The sequence below is a fragment of the Dipodomys merriami genome, unplaced genomic scaffold (genome assembly GCF_024711535.1).
Source record: "Dipodomys merriami isolate MVZ:Mamm:240054 unplaced genomic scaffold, mDipMer1.0.p SCAF_13, whole genome shotgun sequence".
Taxonomy (NCBI): domain Eukaryota; kingdom Metazoa; phylum Chordata; class Mammalia; order Rodentia; family Heteromyidae; genus Dipodomys; species Dipodomys merriami.
The window spans coordinates 12,932,613-12,952,026 of NW_027202604.1; the positions used below are offsets into that span (position 1 = coordinate 12,932,613).

The 19,414-nt window shown below is 35.9% G+C and overlaps 1 protein-coding gene and 1 non-coding gene across 3 annotated transcripts in view; both read left to right on the plus strand.

Moving 5' to 3' along the window:
- The window catches only part of LOC138824676 (ubiquitin-conjugating enzyme E2 E2), a 235,435-nt gene that overhangs the window by 80,311 nt on the left and 135,710 nt on the right, over positions 1-19,414 (plus strand). The gene's annotated exons all lie outside the window — the stretch shown is intronic.
- Positions 13,565-13,671, plus strand: LOC138824894 (U6 spliceosomal RNA). Its single transcript, XR_011371211.1, has one exon. It is a non-coding gene; the product is annotated as a U6 spliceosomal RNA (small nuclear RNA).

Genomic DNA, 19,414 nt, shown 5'->3' on the forward strand with positions numbered 1-19,414 from the left:
CATGAACAATTTACAGTAATCTGGGAGATTTTATGAATTATCCTGTGGTCTTAGACTAAATTTTAACACTACTTAAACCATATATTTAGTAATAGAATTTAGATGCATTCTTTAGTGCAGCAGTATACTTAGTTGATAGTCAACCTTATTTATTCACATAAATACATTTACATTAAAATTTTCTTTGCAAATAATAGTGTAATGTTTGATAAGGTAAATTCGTTAGAAACTGAAGAGAAAATGTCCTTTCATAAGCCCTAGGTCAAGAATATTTTTTATACTATTTTCTATACTCCATAACTTTGGAAAACTGTAGGAACTTGATTCTAAAGGAGAGATAGGGAAGAGAAGTATATTTTCTTTGGAGAACTTTATTATCATGAATGATACTGTCCTAGAGGAGTAGTGATTATGCTCTTGGTAGCATGGAGTGGTCTGTCATGAAAAATGATTTAAAAATATCCTGTGTTGAGTTTTATATAGTTTGTGTTAAAACTTCTTGTATTAATGGAGAAGTGTGTGAGTATATGCATATAAAATGACATTTCCAGGGTTGGAGGCATGGCTCAGGTGGTAGAGTATCAGCCAGTGAGAGGAAGCAGCAGATATCAAGTTTGAGTTCCGATCGCCAGTTAAAAAAGAAAGGACATTTCCTAAAATGCCTGAGGTATTAACATTAATGTTCATGAAACATTAGATGACCCTGAACTATACTTACAACTGAGTGTTAAATTTAAAACAAGTCAGGACTGTACATGTAATATATTAATTTTTAACTTTTTAAGTTTAAAAGATTCAATTTTTTAATTTCTGAAGTTTAACACATGTTACTTTTTAAGCAAATTTTTGTAAAGTGTTACACATGTACAGAAAGTACACAATCCTAACTGAACAGCTTGAAGAATTCTTGAGTGAGCCCAAAGATGTAACAAGTGCTTACTTATAAAAAGAATAGTCCAAGCACCTTCTTATGCTCTTTTCAAATCATTGTCTCTGCAACTTCCAAAAAGCAGTTCTCTGGATTTCTAACAATACTCATATGTTTTGATTATTTTTGGATTGTCTATAAATAGAATTGTATAATATATTATCTCTTGTGTCTGGCTGCTTTTTCTCAATATTGTTTGTGAGATTCATCCATATTTTGTGTAGTTGTAGCTCATTCTTACTACGGTTGTATATATGAAAATATCATAATTCATTCTATGTTTAATATCAATTCAGTAGTTTCTAAACTGAACTTAGAATATTTTCTACGTATAGTTAAAAATTAATGCAGCAATGGTAGTCATTGGACACTATGCTGAAAATGAGCTATACAACTTATGGATGGGGATGGGAGGGGAAAAAAAGAACAAGGGAAGGGGTGACATTGTGCAAGAAGAAATGTACTCTTTACCTCACTCATGTAACTGTAACCCCTCTATATATCACCTTTATAATAACTAAAAATTTAAATATGGAATTAAGAAATTGAAGGGGAATGAGATTGTTGAAGGAGGTGACACAGATTGAGAAAATATATTCCTATTCTGCTTTGTTATATGATATCTTCCTTGCACAACTGCTTAAAGATAATTTTTTAAAAAAGAATTCAGAGGTACCAAGTAAATCTGGTTTTCAAATGAATAACTTTATTTCCTAACTTTTTTAACTTTCAAGTATTCTGTTCTTGCCTTTTTTTTTTTTTTTGGCCAGTTTTGTGGGGCTTGAACTCAAGTCCTGGGCACTGTCCTTGAGCCCCTTTGAGCTCAACACTAGCTTTCTAACTTGCACCACAGGGGCACTTCTGGTTTTTGAGTGGCTAATTGGAGATAAGAATCTTATAGCAACTTTTCTGCTTGGGCTGGCTTCAAACTGTGATCCTCAGATCTCAGTCTCCCTAGTAACTAGGATTACAGGCATGAGCCACCCGTGCATTTTTTTTAATTGTACAAAGTAACGGATTTCACTGTGGCATGTTCATGCATGCATATAGTATACATCAGTCAGATTTATTTCTCGTTTTCCCCTCTCATCCCCACTTCCTTCCTCACACTAGTTTCATCTATCTACCCAAATAGTTCCCTTTCTACTTTCACAGAAAAAAAAAAAAAAAACCTAGATTCTGTATATGAGAGAAATTATACAGTACTTGCCATTTTGCTTAATGTGATGATTTCAGTTTTATTTTTCCTGCAAATGATTTAATTTTTTTATGGCTCACTAGAACTCCATTGTATATCTGTATCACATTTTCTTTATCAATTTATCTGTTAATGTTTAACTAGGCTATTGTGAGTACCACTGCTGTAAAGTGTGTAGGCATTTCTTTTGCATTCTAGCATAGATTCCTTTAGATATATACCCAGGAGTATAGCTGGATTATATGACAGTATTATTTGTAGTTTCTTGAGGAAACTCTACACTAATTTCCCTAGTGGTCGCACCAGTTTATATTCTCATTATCACTGTGTTGAGAGAATAAGAGTGTATTTTGATTTATATTACTTGATGTCCAGATTTTTTCATATATTTATTGGTTATTTGTACTTCTTTTGAGAACTGTTAAGTCATGTCTTTATTGATTGGTTTATTGCTTTGTGTGGCAAGTGTTTTCAGACATTTTTAATGTATTCTGTATATTAAATCTCCTAACAGATGAATATCTGTCTCATTACTCAGGTAACTGTTGCCTTTTCTGTACAGAAGTTTTTATTTAATTCATTCCCATTAGTCAATTCTTGCTGTAATTTCCTGAGCTATTGGAGAAAATGGACATAAGAAGACTGTCACTGAAATTTAAGAGTAAAATTCCAGACATCAAACATTAGAAAACACTAGTTATAACACATTTAAAATTGTCCTTAAAATATTATTCAAAATATTTTTGAGCTATTTAAATATTATGTAAACAACATTGTGATTGCTTACATATTTTTGTTCTTTTCTGTGCTTAAAGTTAGCAAAGCTTCAAGCACTGCTTGAGGAGAAGAGTAATGATACACCATTGGTAGACCTTAGAGGAGGTAGAAATTTATCGTTCCAAAAACAACCAGCAGACACCTGAAGGTTTTCAGCTGCTGTTTATTGACTATGGTGCTGTAGAGAAACCAGTTCCCTGTGATTCATAAGTTGTTTTATTGAAATGCAATATGCTCCCTTGTTATTTTTAAGCCCCACTAACTCTGGATTTCCTTTCCTTAAAAGGCAGTTTCTAACAATGTGTTGAATTTAAGCTAATAATTAATAGTGCAAGACAAACTGGCAGCTGTATAGTTTTCACAAGTTCTTTATAGGACATAAAGATAATATTCTTAATTTGATTAAAATATGTAGCTCTGTGAAATTTTATCCTCCATTTGTTAAATGCCTCTGAGTTGTTAATATCATAGGCTAGTAAAAGTTTATTACTTTTAATTTTTGCCTAAATTATTGGGTCCAGATTTTGCTTTCAGATATTGTCATCACACCATCATAGTATCTTGAACATGACATTTCCTGCCTATCAAAGCATAACCTCAGAGCAAGCAGTTTATAAGTCCCTCAGAAGAGCCTAAACTTGAGCCCGGTGCTTGATTTTCTTGGTTGTGGCCTATGTAAAGCCAGAAGCCTTTAGGAAATATTGTTTGGAGCAAGTGCCTTGACCATCATGCACAGTAGTGATGATATGAGGAATGAGGCCAAAGGCAGTTTTCACTGGGCTTTACACACACTAGGGTAGTGTAGAGAAAGCAACCAATAGAGCTTTGTCTGTCTGTTTGTGACAAGGGTCTCCCTATGTTGCTCAGGCTGGTCTCAAAATGTGGGCTCAAATGATCTTCCAGCCTTCTAAGGCTCCCGATGGCTAGGACTACAGGCCTGTGTCCCCATGCCATCTTATAACTGAATTTTTTTTTCTGGAGTATGATGCCCTGAAGCTGAGCCCACAAAAAAGCTGTCAGAAAGGACAGCAAAAAGAGCTATTCTTTTTTTTTTTTTTTTTTTTTGCACAATGTCAAACTTGTTAGAGAAGCCAGGTTATCACCAGAGAGTGATGGTAGACATTTTTATAGACAGAATAATATTAGAGCACTTGTTTAGCAAGCATAAGGTCCTGATCCAAACTCTGGCACTACCGAGAGCAAAATAGGAAACAGAAAATAAATGCATTTTTGTAAACAAGCTAGATTTTGGGAATTTTACTGTTAAACAAATTGGCATTTCCTGAAGTTTTAATTTCACATAAGTTGCTGCCATTCATCAACTGATTGAATTGGTGTCTTATAAAAGTTGGAAATATGGATAATGTACAGTGACTAACAATTGAATAGGAAGGTGGGCTTGGAAAAACTAGATGATGGATTAGTTTCAGGGATCTTGGTTTGTAAAACAAGCAGGTACACCTGTGAACTGTCCTCAGGACCACTGGAAAACAGGAAGAAAGTCATGAACTTAGTAAGTCATTCATAAGAAAGAAAGCTTGGTGACAAAGCACACACACAAACTCAAAACCAATCCCAGAGCTGAACAGACTCTGCAGATGGGCACATTGTTCAGTGAGTAGAGTAGTGTGAGGGCAGGCCTCAAGTCAACTTGTGATAGTTCATTCCCACACTAATTGTTAATTTTTCTTAAATTCCCTGAAAACTCTGCTCTGTACCTTTATTGATTATCTCATTTCTTTTTATATAGGTGCATTCCCTGACTTAACTCTTTTTGTTTTAAATATCCCTCAGGGGACACACACACACACACACAATACCCCATCAGTGCCCTTTGACTTCGTAAAATTTTTCTGACACTGTTCTCTTAGGAAATCTTACTAGATCAATTCCAAGTGTCTTTGAGTGGAAGAACAGAAATAGCACATCTCTGTGATGAACCATGATAGGTTAAATTGTGTTGTAACACATAGCATGAACACTTGTTACTTCACATAAGAAGAGCTTCTCATCACATAGTTCCACTGTGTACACACACACACACACACACACACACACACACACACACACACACACACACACACACACACACACACACACACACACACACACACACGAGTGATTCTGCCAAATGACTAACTTTTCTTAGTAGTTCAGTGACCTAGGCTGCTTTGATTTTTATGGCATCATGATTGCTCTGACAAGGTTTCAAGTTTGCAGTTAAGTGCTTTGACCTGCCTCAAAGCTTATTGGCCCCAAATAGTTTCTTAGTCTTAAACTTAACTGGAAGGAAGATTTGAGGTAGTTTCATCCTTCCATTGTTTTGAAGGAATAAGGAACCTGAACGGGAACTAGGAAGTCATTAATACAGCTTGCTTGGGCATTGAAAGGCTTTTTGTGCTGATTAGAAGAAAGAAATTGTAGTGTTTGTTACCTAAGTGTTTTCCCTGTCTTTCATCTGTTCACTTTAATTGTTTTTCTGAAAGATCAGGTATCATTTACTGAGCTCTGAGGATGCTAGTGCCTAGAGTTGTATGTATACATATAAATAAGATTATAAACACATGACCAGAAAAAAAATTAAGAAAGTTCTAAAAAATTAAGATCCTGACACATTCCTTTAATATGTAGTTTAAAAACAAAACAAATTTAGGATTAGAAAAAATTCTGCTGCTTTAATTGTATATGTAGAATTAAATTTCAAAGAGGATTCCAGTAGTCTACAGGTCCTGTAAAGTTATTAATTCTCTGCAAAAGCTCTCAGCAGCTACTCTTGTGGTAAATAAATGTTTTGAATGGAGAGAGAGATCACTAGGAATGAATTGACCCTTGTGACACTGACTCAGTGGTTTGGGAAAACATAAAACATCTACATAAAAGGATACATTCCTCTTCTGAAATCATTAAATCTCAAGGACAGAGGGAAATCTATATTGAAGGGAAAAAGAAATCATAGTGGAACCACTTGGAAAAAATACACTGATGTTTTAAAAGTAGCTGCTCTTTTGTTTTAAATAAGAATGTCTGTTAATATGTCTATATAGGGTATGATAGTGTAGTTGCTGTGCCTAGTTAAAATGGCTCAGAGCAAGAACAAATACAGTGAATTTAGTTTTCAAGAAAAATAAATTTATACATGATAGTTAATAAAAACCAATGGTGATGGTTAACAGTGATGCTTAGGCTTTCATTAAGTAAACCTCCCAAGAAAATTAGTCTAGAAATACTAAGTACATGTCACAATAAAATGTTTTTCATAACAAGCCATAGTAAATAAGTTAGTTTCTAAAAGCTCTATTAAATATAAATAAGTAGTTCTGCAAGGAAAGAGTAAAATCCTTGAAGTCACAGTGTAAACCGTTAGGATTTGAAAAATATCTGCAAGAACTAAATTGATGTACTTATTCTACCAAATTATATGATTAGAGACAATATCTTGTTTTGTTTATATCTATTCTGAAACTATTCTTTTTTATTTAAAAAGTAGCTATCACAATACTAGGAAACTAAAAATACATCCTTAAGTGTTTATATTTTATTTATTTATTTTTTGCTAAGAAAACAAAAAAGCACATTATTTGCTTTAAATTAATGTGCCACAAACTTAATAGTTTGAATGCTTGCTTATATCAAGGCATATTGATTTCTTACTATTCATGGTATCTCATTTTATTCTATATAACCTTGTGAGAATTGAGGGTCATATGTACTCAATAATTTCCCAAGTACATACAGCTAATAAGTATTACAAGCAAAAATATGAACCCATATAATTAAAAAAAATTTTCTTCCTCTTCTTTCCACTATACTCTGTTTTGCTAAGATTCAGAGTTGGGGCAGGATAGGAGGTCTGGGACAAAGTGATTACCATGAAGGAACCAGAATCTGATCCTAGCCATTCAACAAGTGAGCCTTAACTGGTTCATTGCTGCTTTTCGTCGACTGGACGAATGAGTGCTTATGTGTCTTTGCTATGTCTTTTGTACTTCTTTAAGCTCAAGATACTGTTGATACTCTTTATATAACCATAAAAGTATTTTATGTGAAATTGTATATTTGGCTAATAATCTGACTTAAATATTTTAATTCTTTGAAACAAACTTAATTTCCTATGTACCACATCCATATAATCTGAGAATTGATTTAAAACTGGGATATGACATTTAGACAAAATTGTGAAAAGTTAAGCTACAAATTAGCAAAATACTTAATTAAGAAAATTTATATTATTGTAATACAAACTATTTTGATTAGTAGATGAATTTTAAAAATTGCTTTTTCTTTTTCTTTTCTTTTTGTTTTTGTTTTTTTTTTTGGCCTGTCCTGGAGCTTGAACTCAGGGCCTGGCCTCTGTCCCTGAACCTCTTTGTACACAAGTCTAGCACTCTACCACTTGAACCACAGCACCACTTCTGGCCTTTTCTGAGTAGTTTATTGGAGATAAGAGTCTTACAGACTTTCTTGCCTGGGCTGGCTTCAAACCATGATCCTTAGATCTCAGCCTCCTCAGTAGCTAGGATTACAGGTGTGAGCCTGTAATGCTTTTTTTTTTTTTTTAATGCTTTTTAGTGACATAATTTTTATACATACTAGCACATTATTAGTTTTTATTGAATATTTGACTTTTACAGTATGGTAGCATATTGTTTTTACAAAATACTCAAGTTTTAGCCAGGTGTCTCATACTTGTAATCCTAGCTACTCTAGAGCCTGAGAACTGAGGATTGTGGTTTGAAGCCAGCCCAGGCAAAAAGTTCATGAGTTTCTTCTAGTTAACTAGTAAAAAGCTGAAAGTGGACATGTGGCTTAAGTGATAGAATACCACCTTGAGTTAAAAAGCCAAGCGGGAAAAAAAACACCCCCTGTCCCCCCTAAAAAACAGACCTGAGGACCAATAGAATAGAACTGAAGACCCAGAAATGAACCCACAGACCTGTAGCCACCTAAACCTCGATAAGGGAGCCAAAAAAATAGAATGGAAGAAAGACAGCCTCTTCAGTAAATGCTGCTGGCAAAATTGGTTGAATGCCTGTAGAAAACTAAAGCTAGATCTCCATATACCACCCTGCACCCGAATCAACGCCAAATGGATCAAAGACCTTGAAGTCAAAGCAGACACCCTGAAAACATTACAGAAAGAAATAAGAGAAACTCTAGGGCTCCTTGGCACAGGCCAAATACTTTTTTAATAAAGGCCTAGAAACACAACAAATCAACGAAAGGTTGGACAAATGGGATTGCATGAAACTGCAGAACTCTTGTGTTTAGCAAAGGACATAGCTAGCAAGAGCAATAGAAAGCCCATTGGGAAAAGATCTTCACTAACCATACAACAGACTAGGGCCTCATATCTAAAATATACTTAGAACTCAAAAACAACAAATTTTCAAAGAAAGAACTGCCTCATTTATAAGTAGGCCAAAGACTTAAAGAGGGACTTCTCTGAAGAGGAAGTAAGAATGGCCAATAGACATATGAAAAAATGCTCAACTTCTCTAGCCATAAAAGAAATGCAAATCAAAACAACATTGAGATTCCACCTCATCCCGGTTAGAATGGCTGTAACCAAGAACTCTCATAACAACAGATGCTGGAGGTGATGTGGCCGGAAGGGAACCCTACTGTATGGTTGGCAGGAGTGTAAACTTGTTCAACCACTTTGGAAAGCAGTATGGAGGTTCCTTAAAAGACTCCACATAGAGCTCCTCTATGACCCAGCAATCCCACTTTTGGGCATTTAACCAAACAGTCCAAACAAGGCCATACTAAAGCTACCAGCACAACTATGTTTATCACAGCATGGATCAAGAAAATGTGATATATATGTGTGTGTGTGTGTATACATATATATACATATATATGTATACACACACATATACACACACACGTGTATATATTCACACATACACACACACACACACACACACACACACACACACACACACACACAGAGGAATTCTATGTCTCCATCAGAAAGAGTGACACTGCCTCATTTGTTAGGAAATGGAAAGACTTGGAAAAAATTACATTAGGTGAAGTAAGCCAGGCCCAAAGAAACATAGGTCCTATGGTTTCCCTTATTTGCAATAACTAGTATATGTCTAGGATAATCTTACCAGACAAGCAGAAAAGGTCAAAAGTTATGTAACATATGACCATATAAGATGATGCTAAGCGAAAGGAATGCCAAGATAGGGACACGTGAGAGGTTTTTTCCTTTGTTGCTGTTGTTTTTAATGTACCGTGTGATTTTGTTTGTTTGTTTCTTTTGTATGTTCTTCCTCCATGGTATCATCCCTGTTGTCACTGTATTTGATTCTGGTGCCCTGCATCTTGTATATACATTTTTCTAATTTGGGGGAGGGGAAGGGAAATAACAAAATGCTAATACAAGGATACAGGTTGACCTTTTTTTTTTTTTGTAACAATGAGATATATAAGACATTATGTTGAAAACGAACTTTACAACTTGGGTGGGGGGAGGGAGGAGGTGGGGAAGGAAGGGATAGTAGGGGAAAAACAAAGGAGGGGGTAACAATGCTTTATGGGAAGTGTACTCATTACCTTACTCATGTAACTGTAACTGCTCTGTACAGTATCTTTACAATAAAAATTTAAAAAAAAAAGCCAAGTGAGAACACAAGTCACAGAGTTCAAGCCCAAGTACTGGTGTCAAAAATTAAAAAAAAACAAAACTCTAAAGTTCTATGTTTCCAAGGACTTGTCTTCTGAAAACTTATTCTGTCATCATTTTTGTTAAATTTGCATTTATCAGAGGCTTTGCATGTGATCTCAGAATCCTATTGGTTTTATGAAATATTTTAAATAATTTCAATTTCAATTTATAATTGAATAGAATTTTCTTGCATTTGTTGAAAAACCAAACCAATTTCCTTGAAAAAATGAGTACATACATGTACATGAACATTTCTATAAGCTGAGAAATATCATTTATTTTGTTCATTAGCACTTTGGTGGCATTTGTTTCTCTATGGATTGTTTTTAGCTGTTAGAAGTAAGATGGACTAATATTTTTTAAATACTCAATAGAACATTTCACTGAATCTCTTTTTTTTGTTTGTATCATTGCATATAGTCTTTACCGCAGAAAAATTATAATAGAAACAGAACCAACTAGATGGAGGGATGCAACGATAAAGTTAATAATGCGTGATAATGTGTGATACCACACCACCTGTGATAATGACTCCTCAGAGTGGGACTAGGCAGTGGATGTAGTAGTGTCCACAACTGAGCAAGGCCAATGTTAATCATCTGACTTCATGACATTTCAGGTGGTAAATGTTTTATGAGTTAATGACAAGCCATTCTGAATACTAACATTTTCTTTTCACTATCTCTGGTATAAAGATATAGTCACTTCAGTTCTTGTCTCTTATAAATTAAATTATGGTTTTTGGTGTAATAATATAAAATTCATAAAAATATGGTTAGCTTATAGTTGAAGAAATAGATTTCTAGGCTTATATGCAGTGAGTAAAAGCTGTGTCTTCCTCCTATGTTATTGATGTATATTCTACAAATATCTACCTGTGCTTCCGTGAATTCAAGTCACAATGGAATGGAAGAGGTAGAATTAATGAAATTGGATCTTCATGAAGAGTTATAAAATACGGTAATGTTTAAAATATTGTTTGCATCAGGTACATCCAATTTTGAAAGAGAAAATGTTGTGCAGCTTTCCAGAGACTTCTAATTGAAACAAACACATGATTGCTATTGGAATTGCCATTTGACAATAGAACCTATTACTCTAAAATATCACAATGCAGTTTTGATATATGCAGGAATTGAATAAAGGAAATTGAGATACAGGTTTATTTTTAAGTTCAAAAGTGTTTCTGATTTCAGGTTTTTTGGATTAGGAATATTTCCATATACTATACAGGTAATTCAAAATCTAAAACTTTATAAGCATATCAGCACTCAAAAAGTTTCTGATTATTGCAGGAGTAATGGCTTATGCCTACATTCTTAGCTACTTGGGAGCTGGTCCAAAGGATTACTATTGGAGGCCTGCTGGAGCAAAAATATTGTGAGAGAACATCTCCCTTCCAAACCCCTCTCCCATGTAACCAGTAGTTGTCACACTGGCAAAAAAAAAAAAAAAAAAAAGTTTGTCTTAAAAAACTAAGTAAAGCTCATAGGGCTGGTGATGTGGCTCAAGGGGTAGAGGGCCTAGCAAATTCAAGGCTCTAATTTCAAATCTCAGTCCATATCCCCACTTCACATCCCCCAATGAGATTTGAGTTTGAAATATTTGATTCCTTGTTTTTGTTGTTATTTGCTTTTTTTTTTTTTTTAATTAGAGATACTCAAACTTGTATTTTAGTTTTCTATAACTGAGGAATGCAGTTTTGGATACTAGCCTCAGCTTATCCTATGATACATTTTCAGTTGTTTGCAAGGTTTTTTTTTTTTTCAAAGAACAGCTTTGATCACAAAGATACTGTTTGTATTGTTTTTTTATAAAAACAACTTCAGCATCAAACAGTCAATGAGGAAGGAATCCAAAATTAGCCCGTTAGTCAGGCACAGAGAATGTCGTGGTCCCAGAAATAATGGTATTTTTGAATAATGCCTTCTGAAATCAGTAAAATTTCAGGAAGTATTGCCTTTTTTTTTTTTTTTTTTTTTTTTTTTTTGCTCTTGTGCTCTAGTGTGCCAATTTAAACCAGTGATCCATGTCCTATGTAGCCATAAGGTGTCACTAAATTGTTTTTCAGATTTAAATCTTTTGGTTTCTTTTTTTGTCGGTCGTGGGGCTTGAACTCTGGGCTTGGGCACTGTCCCTCAGCTCTTCAGCTCAAGGCCAGTGCTCTACCGCTTGAGCCACAGTGCTACTTCCGGTTTTCTAGTGTTTTTATTGGAGATAAGAATGTCACAGACTTTCCTGCCTGGGCTGGCTTTGAACCGTGATCCTCAGCCTCCTGAGTAGTTAGGATTACAGGCGTGAGCCACCAGCACCCGGCTCTTTTGTTTTCTTACAGCCTTTCCTCCTAAGAAAATGGATAGGATATCCAGGTTTTTGTTTTGTTTATACATTATTTCACTGGTATAGCATCATGTTTTTGGTGTGTCATGTACTGATGGACTTGCTCTGTTGCTACTTCTCACATAGTATATTTTAAAACTACCAAGCCTACTATGGCAGTAAGTATATTCTTTGCATATGCTCTTAGGAGTATAGGGATTACTATTTTAAAGTCAGTCTTCTTTCCATCATGTCTGCTTTGAATTTATTTCTATCTGACATTAAGGAAATCCTGTGAGGTTCCTTCTTAGGCAATAATGTACCAAAAGGTAAAATTTCATTTTGATTGCATCCAGTGATCTTTATATGCCCTGAAGCATAAAGACTGATCTTTTATAATTCTGGCCTAGTAAGTGTAATTTCAGCTATACTCATACAAACCAAAGCTTCTGTATAAACCAAGCTTTTACAGAGAGAATTTACCAATTCTAGTTAATTGTATGTAATCTTGGGGGGGGGGGGAAAGTTTATAAAGTCCCAAATATTTTGTATCTGTTACCTCAGAAATCCCCTTTGTGAGAAGTGGAAAATTTAATCTCTTACCGAGACTGTTTTAGAGCTGTAAAAATTGCTCCAAAGCTACATCCGCACAGTCACCAGAACATATTTCTGTTCTCTGTGTTTTAGTTTCCCTTGATTTTTATCAAGAATAAGTTTTTTTTTTTTCTTGGTGCTAATGATCATGCTCTTTCCTTTGTTTCTCTTATCCTGTCCATATTCCCTTTAAAACCTATTTTCTTACTTTTATCTACATTATGTTTCCACCACAGATTTCCTTTTCACACGTGTGTGTTGGGGGGAGTGAGTGTGTATGTGTGTGTGCTGGAGCTTAACCTCGAGACCTGGGCACTATCTCTGAGCTTTAGTGCTTAAGGCTAGGGCTCTATTACTTGAGCTACAGCTCTATGTCCTGATTTTTTGGTGCTTAGTTGGAGATGTCTCATGCTTTTTTCTTTTCCTGGCTGGTTTTTGAACAGCAATCCTTATATCTCAGCCTCCTGAGTTGCTAGGATTTCAGGGGTGAGCCATTTGGCATTTGGTGGTCAGGTTTCCTTTTTCTATCAAGTTTGTCCCTGTTTTCAGTTGCTGTCAGTTTGCCATTGATATTCTATTAAGGTTAATTAATTAGGCACATGTCCCTTCATCTTGCACATTCCATTTAGCTATAGTTTGTGATTGTAATTTAGGTAAAGAAATACTTGCTAGTTCAGTTTAAAACAAAGTAAATCCCATTGTAGAAATGGCAGTTTAAAGCTAGGCCTGGTGGGTCACACTTGTAATTCAAGCTACTCAGGAACTTAAGGTCTGAGGGTTGCAGTTCAAAGCCTGCTCAGGTAGGAAAGTCTATGAGACTCTTATCTCCACTTAACCAGCAAAAAGCTGGAAGTGGGGGCTGGGAAGGTTGCTCAGTGGTAGAGTGCTTGCCTTGCATGCATGAGGCCCTGGGTTCGATTCTTCAGCACCACATAACCAGAAAAAGCCGGAAGTGGAGCTGTGGCTCAAGTGGTAGAGCACTAGCCTTGAGCTGAAGAGCTGAGGGACAGCACCCAGGCCCAGAGTTGAGGCCCCACGACCAACAACAATAATAAAAAATAATAATAACTTGGTGCTCACTTCGGCAGCACATTTACTAAAATTGGAACGATACAGAGAAGATTAGCATGGCCTTTGCACAAAGATGACATGCAAATTAGTGAAGCATTCCGTATTTTTTTGTTTAAATAGGGATACATGTGGACCTATTGCAACAAAGAGATGTACAAGACGTTAGGTACAAGACGTTATGTCGAAAACGAACTTTACAACTTTGGCTGGAGGTGGGGGTTGGTGGGGGGAGGGTTTGTTGGGATGGGATGGGGAAACAAAGGAGGCAACAATGCTTGATAAGAAATGTACTCATTACCTTGCTCATGTAATTGTAACCCTCTGTATGATATTTTCACAAGAAAATAAATAAAATGAAATAAAATAAAATAAAGTGTTTTTGGGGAAAAAAAGCTAGAAGTGGAGCTGTGGCTCAAGTGGTAGAGCACTAGCCTTGATCAATAAAGCTCAGGGACAGTAGCCTGGCTCTGAATTAAAGCCCCTATGACCAGCACCAAAAGCAAAAATAGAAAAGAAATGGCAGTTTAGGAGAAAGAAATGTCTGAGTGGTATGTCTTTATTATTATAAGAAATAAATCAAATTCATGATAGTTAATTCTAATTTACTGTACTTTCATAGAACTGGTATGAAAAGGAAAGATGAATTCAATGTGCTCTGAAATGATGAGAAATCAGGAAACCAGGAGAATTGCATCTTAATATTTAAAAACCTGGGATGAGATGGGGGAGATCACCAGTGAGTGGTGGAGCTGGAATTCTTGGATTCAATTGAATAGAAAATTGAGATGTGTGCTTTTGCAGGAGGAGAAGACAGTGAAACTTCAGTGGGAGATTCTAGGAAGAAGATAATAGACAAATGAAAAGTAGACTTGAGTGGTACTTTTTTCTAAAAAGAGAAAGGACTGGAATTAAAGTCAGAGAAGAAAAAATGAGGCTGCTGCTTACAAAAAAAAACCAAGAAAAAAAAAAAAGAAGGAAGGAGCGGGGAGAAAGAAGGAGGAAAAGGGGAGAGAAATGAAAGGTGTGTTAGTAAATTGGGTATCAGTGGCTCCTAACTCTAATCTTAGCTATTCAGGAAGCTGTGATCTAGAAAACCACAGTTTGAAACTAGCCCAGGCAGAGATTCCATCTCCTGTTAACTGGCAAAAGCTGAACTGGCAGGGGTATTCAAGTGTTAGGGCACCTGTAGAGTTCAAGCCCCAATATGAAGGGGAAAAAAATGATGGGCTAGTAAGTTAATTATGAGTTAATAGAATTTTGGAATCTATAGACTCTACAACCAATTGTAAATTTATCCTTCTGTCCTTTAAAAAAACAAACAAACAGGGCTGGGAAGATGGCTCCGTGGTAGAGTGCTTGCCTCACATGCATGAGGCCCTGGCTTTGATTCCTCAGCACCACATAAGCTGAAAAAGCGGGCACTGTGGCTCAAGTGGTAGAGCACTAGCCTTGAGCTGAAAAGCTGAGGGATAGCGTCCAGGCCCAGAGTTCAAGGCTCATGACCGGCAAAAAACAAAACAGAAAAAACACTGGACCTTTTTGTATTGCCTACACTGGCTTCAAACTTCTGAGCACAAGTGTGATTAAGTTCTCACTGCATCCAGCTTGTGAATGTATTTTTAATGGCCATGTTTAAATGAACATATGTGTTTTGAGTAAACACCATGCCTTACATCATATTTGTATTTTTATTTTATTTATTTATTTATTTATTTTTTTGTCGGTCATGGGCTTGAACTCTGGGCCTGGGTGCTGTCTCTCAGCTCTTCAGCTCAAGGGGAGCGCTCTACCACTTGAGCTACAGCGCCACTTCCCATATTTGTATTTTTAAACCAGGGTCATTGACTGGTTTTCATATATAGATTTTTCCCATGTCTATGTATGTGTATGTGTATATATATATGTATATATATGCATATACACATACATATCTAGACATACATATTCTAAAAACGGGAATTTTCTACCGAGTCAACTATTTTGTTATTTAATTGTTAGCGTGCCCATGAGATAAGAGCTGCAATTCACCTAATAGGATATGAGGGACTAAGGCCAAAGTAGAAAAGAGAAATGCTTTGGAAATGGATTGAGGTGAATAGGCAGACTCAGAAAGCCTGTGACTTCAAAGCAGATATATAAAATGGAAGCAAATTGAGAATAACCAGAGAATGAGAAAATCTGGATAAAAGTTTTGAAAAGCATGAGGGAACTTTCTTGGGTTGTGATAAATATGGAGATATTTCTTAAAAATCATTGCGTTGTACAAACCATAGATAAAACTTAATATTTAAATATTTTGCTGCATATTAATTACATTTCAATTTTTCTTTTTTGGCTGGTTTGGGTCTTGAACTCAGGGCTTGGGTACTGCCTTGAGCTTTTCTGCTCAAAGCTAGTGCTCTACCACTTGAGCCACAGCTCCACTTCTGGTGCCCAGGTTGGTTTGGAACTGAGATCCTCAGATCTCAACCTCCTGAGTAGCTTGGATGATAGGCCTGAGTCACCAGCACCTGGCTCAAAAATTTTAATGAAGGGAAAAATCATTAGAATTCTAAGGGTATTCCAGACTGAAATACTATTTTTATTTTTATTATTTTGACCAAATATCTACTAATATCATCTTTGTTCTTTGAAGTGATGTTCTAGGAAGAAAAACTACCCAATGTTTTTCATTTGTAACTGTCAGGAGCTGAAATTTCCCAACATAACCTCTGTTTCAGATTCCTGCTTTTGCTTCTGCACTTTTAGCTGTTGTCAGCAGGTGGTTAACAGTGCTCAATTTAACCTTGCTATTTGTATTCTGTTTTGAATTTTTTTCTTTTCCTCATTTAACTTCTTGACATGGATTCCCATTTTAAAGCTCATGCTTGCACCATAGGGGTTGTGATAAGCATACAATAAAACACTTTCGAGGTATATGTTCAGATCTTCCTTTCATTCTTTTTTTTTTTTTTTTTTTTTTTCTGTAGCTAGAGAAGCATTGGCTGTGAAAAATCACTGGAACCAGAAAAAAAAAAAATAAGCCTATAACATACTATTATTTTTCTGTGGTGATTATAGACCTGTTTAAAATCTGTAAGAACTATGTAAGAATGGATTAATTGTAGGTTATGTGTCCAGACACCAAAGCATTTCTGGGACTGATGTACCTGCAGCTAGCCATCACAGAGGGGCATCATACCAGAAGCACTTTCTCCCCCTCCCCAATATTAAAGTTATAGAATATTTTAATATAATTTTATTGGTATTATTAAGGTGTTATACAGAGGGGTTACCATTTCACAATTTAGGCAATGCATATATTTCTCTTTTGGACAGATTCACCCCTTCCTTTATTTACCTCCAGTTTTCCTCTCCCATCCCTGCCCACAAGTTGCATAGTTCATTTTCCACATAGTATATCCTGAAAACCATGATGGCATTTGTTTATCCTTCCTCTCTTTTTGTGCCTCCCCCAACTCCCCTTAGAAGCCAAAAAAAGAAAAACAAAGAAAAAAACCAACACACACACACACACACACACACACACACACACACACACACACACACACACACACACACACACACACACACACACACACACACACACACACACACACACACACACACACACACACACACACACACACACCACCCCCACCAACAAACAACCAGTGTTTCCATTTTCTGGAATTTGTTTTAATAGATAGTATTTTACATGTTCAGGAGAGTTACACCTTTGAGTTCCTCCCCTACAGGTATCCTCCTTTAGTCTGACTGTGTGTGAATGCTTAGAGTTGTGTTATCATGTTATATTTTAGATCTAGTTTCCATATATGAGAGAATACATGCTTACCTCACTTAACGGGATTTGTTTTAGATTCATCCATTTACCTGCAGTTGACATAATCTTATTCTTTCTAATGGATGAGTAAAATTCCATTGTGTATATGTGTATTTTTGGATCCACTCTATTCCAGAGCATCTGGGCTGTTTCCATTATTTGGCTATTGTGAATAGTGTAGCAAGAGACTTGGATTTGCACGTATCTTTATGATGTCCTGACTTGTAACATTCTGGGTAGATACCCAAGAATGATATGCCTGGGTCATAGAAAAGTTCTAAGTTTAGTTTTTTGAGGAACTTCCAAATCGCCTGCCTGAGTGGTTGTACTATTTTATATTCCCATCAACAGTGCACTGGGTTTCTTTTCCCCCTATATCTCCATTAGTTTTTGTTGTTGTTTGAATTATTAATGGTAGTCAATCTAACTGGAATGAGAAGTCATTTCGATTTGTATTTCCTTTATGGCCAGGGATGTTGAACATTTCCTAATGTGTTTATTTGCCATTCTTACTGCTTCTGAGAAGTTTCTCCTTAGCTCTATTGCTCACTTGTTGATTGGTTTGTTAGTTTGGGATGGGGTTAGTTTTTTGAGTTCTTGTATATTTTGGATGTTAGGCCTTTGTCAAATGTATACTGGTAAAGATCTTCCAGTCAGTTAACTGTCTTTCTAGTTTAGTAACTATGTCCTTGCTGTGCAAAACTTTTTATTTTGATGTAATCCCATTTGTCTATTCTATTTGCTGTGCTCCTCAGACTTTTCAAAAAGTTCCTGCCAAGGGATGGGAAGGTGGCTTAGTGGTAGTGTGCTTGCTTAACCTGCATGAAAACGGGTTCATTTCCTCAGTACCACATAAACAGAAAAAGCAGTAAGTGCTGTGGTTCAAGTGGTAGACTGCTAGCCTTGAGCAAAAAAAGTGCTCAGGAACAGTGCCTAAGCCCTGAGTTCAACCCCCAAGACTGCCCCTCCCCCCCAAAAAAATCCTGTAAGTTCTGTTTCTCTTCCATTTTGCAGTATTTCAGGTCTGATGTTGAGGTTTTTGATCCTCTTGGGGTTGATATTGGTGCACAGTGACAAACAGGGATCCAGTTATAGAATATTTTATGATCCGAGACCATATTCACTACTAGGTTTTTAATTCTCTCTCGGTGATTCTCTTCTCCTTCCTGATGCTTTATCCTGTAAATGTTGAGTCTTCCCTATAACTACCTTCAGTTGCAGGATAGCCAGAATTGATCATTGAAGATGCCTTAAACACAGATCTCTATTGTCCCATTTTTATTCCCAACATGAATCTCTGAACAGCTTTGCATTGAATTCTGCCAAACTTGAAGACTTACTATATCTATTATGAGTGCTTCTTGGGACTCCTTCAGTGAGTATTGAGTACAACACCAAGTTGGTGGTGGAAAGGAGGGTATAGTAAATTCAAATTTTATAGATTATAAATATGAACAAAAATGATAGATACTGAATGGGGGTGAGTAAACAAGAAGAAGAGCATAACTTCTCAATTCTTTAGCTTCCATTCTCTTCATTTTCATTCACTGCTTCATTTCATTCGCCAACACACTCAGCTAGTCCATAGGTTGAAAATTCCTATTTTCTTTCATCTTCACTAACCAGATATTCTGGTTATGTTGAAAACAAATGCACCAGCAGTGTTGGAGCAGACTCAGTTCTGACTCTATGTATAGATTCTAAACACAAGTATTCTAAAAGTATTTTTCCGAAGATACCTTGCTTTGGTGATTAGGAAGTATAATAATCCAGCTATTTGCTATTGTGACCAGATAGGAATGAAGAAGTTCCATCAGCTCTCAAGTTTTTACAAAATGTTGCAGGAACTTGAGATACACAAATGAAAAATAGTATTTTATGGAGTTTCATAATAAGGGGAGTCTCAGAAGGTGTAAATTTTAGCAAGGATTTTATTTTTTAAGTTTTTAATTTTATTTTTTTATTTAATTTTATTTTATTTGTGGGGCTTGAACTCTGGGCCTGGGCACTGTCTCAGCTATTCAGCTC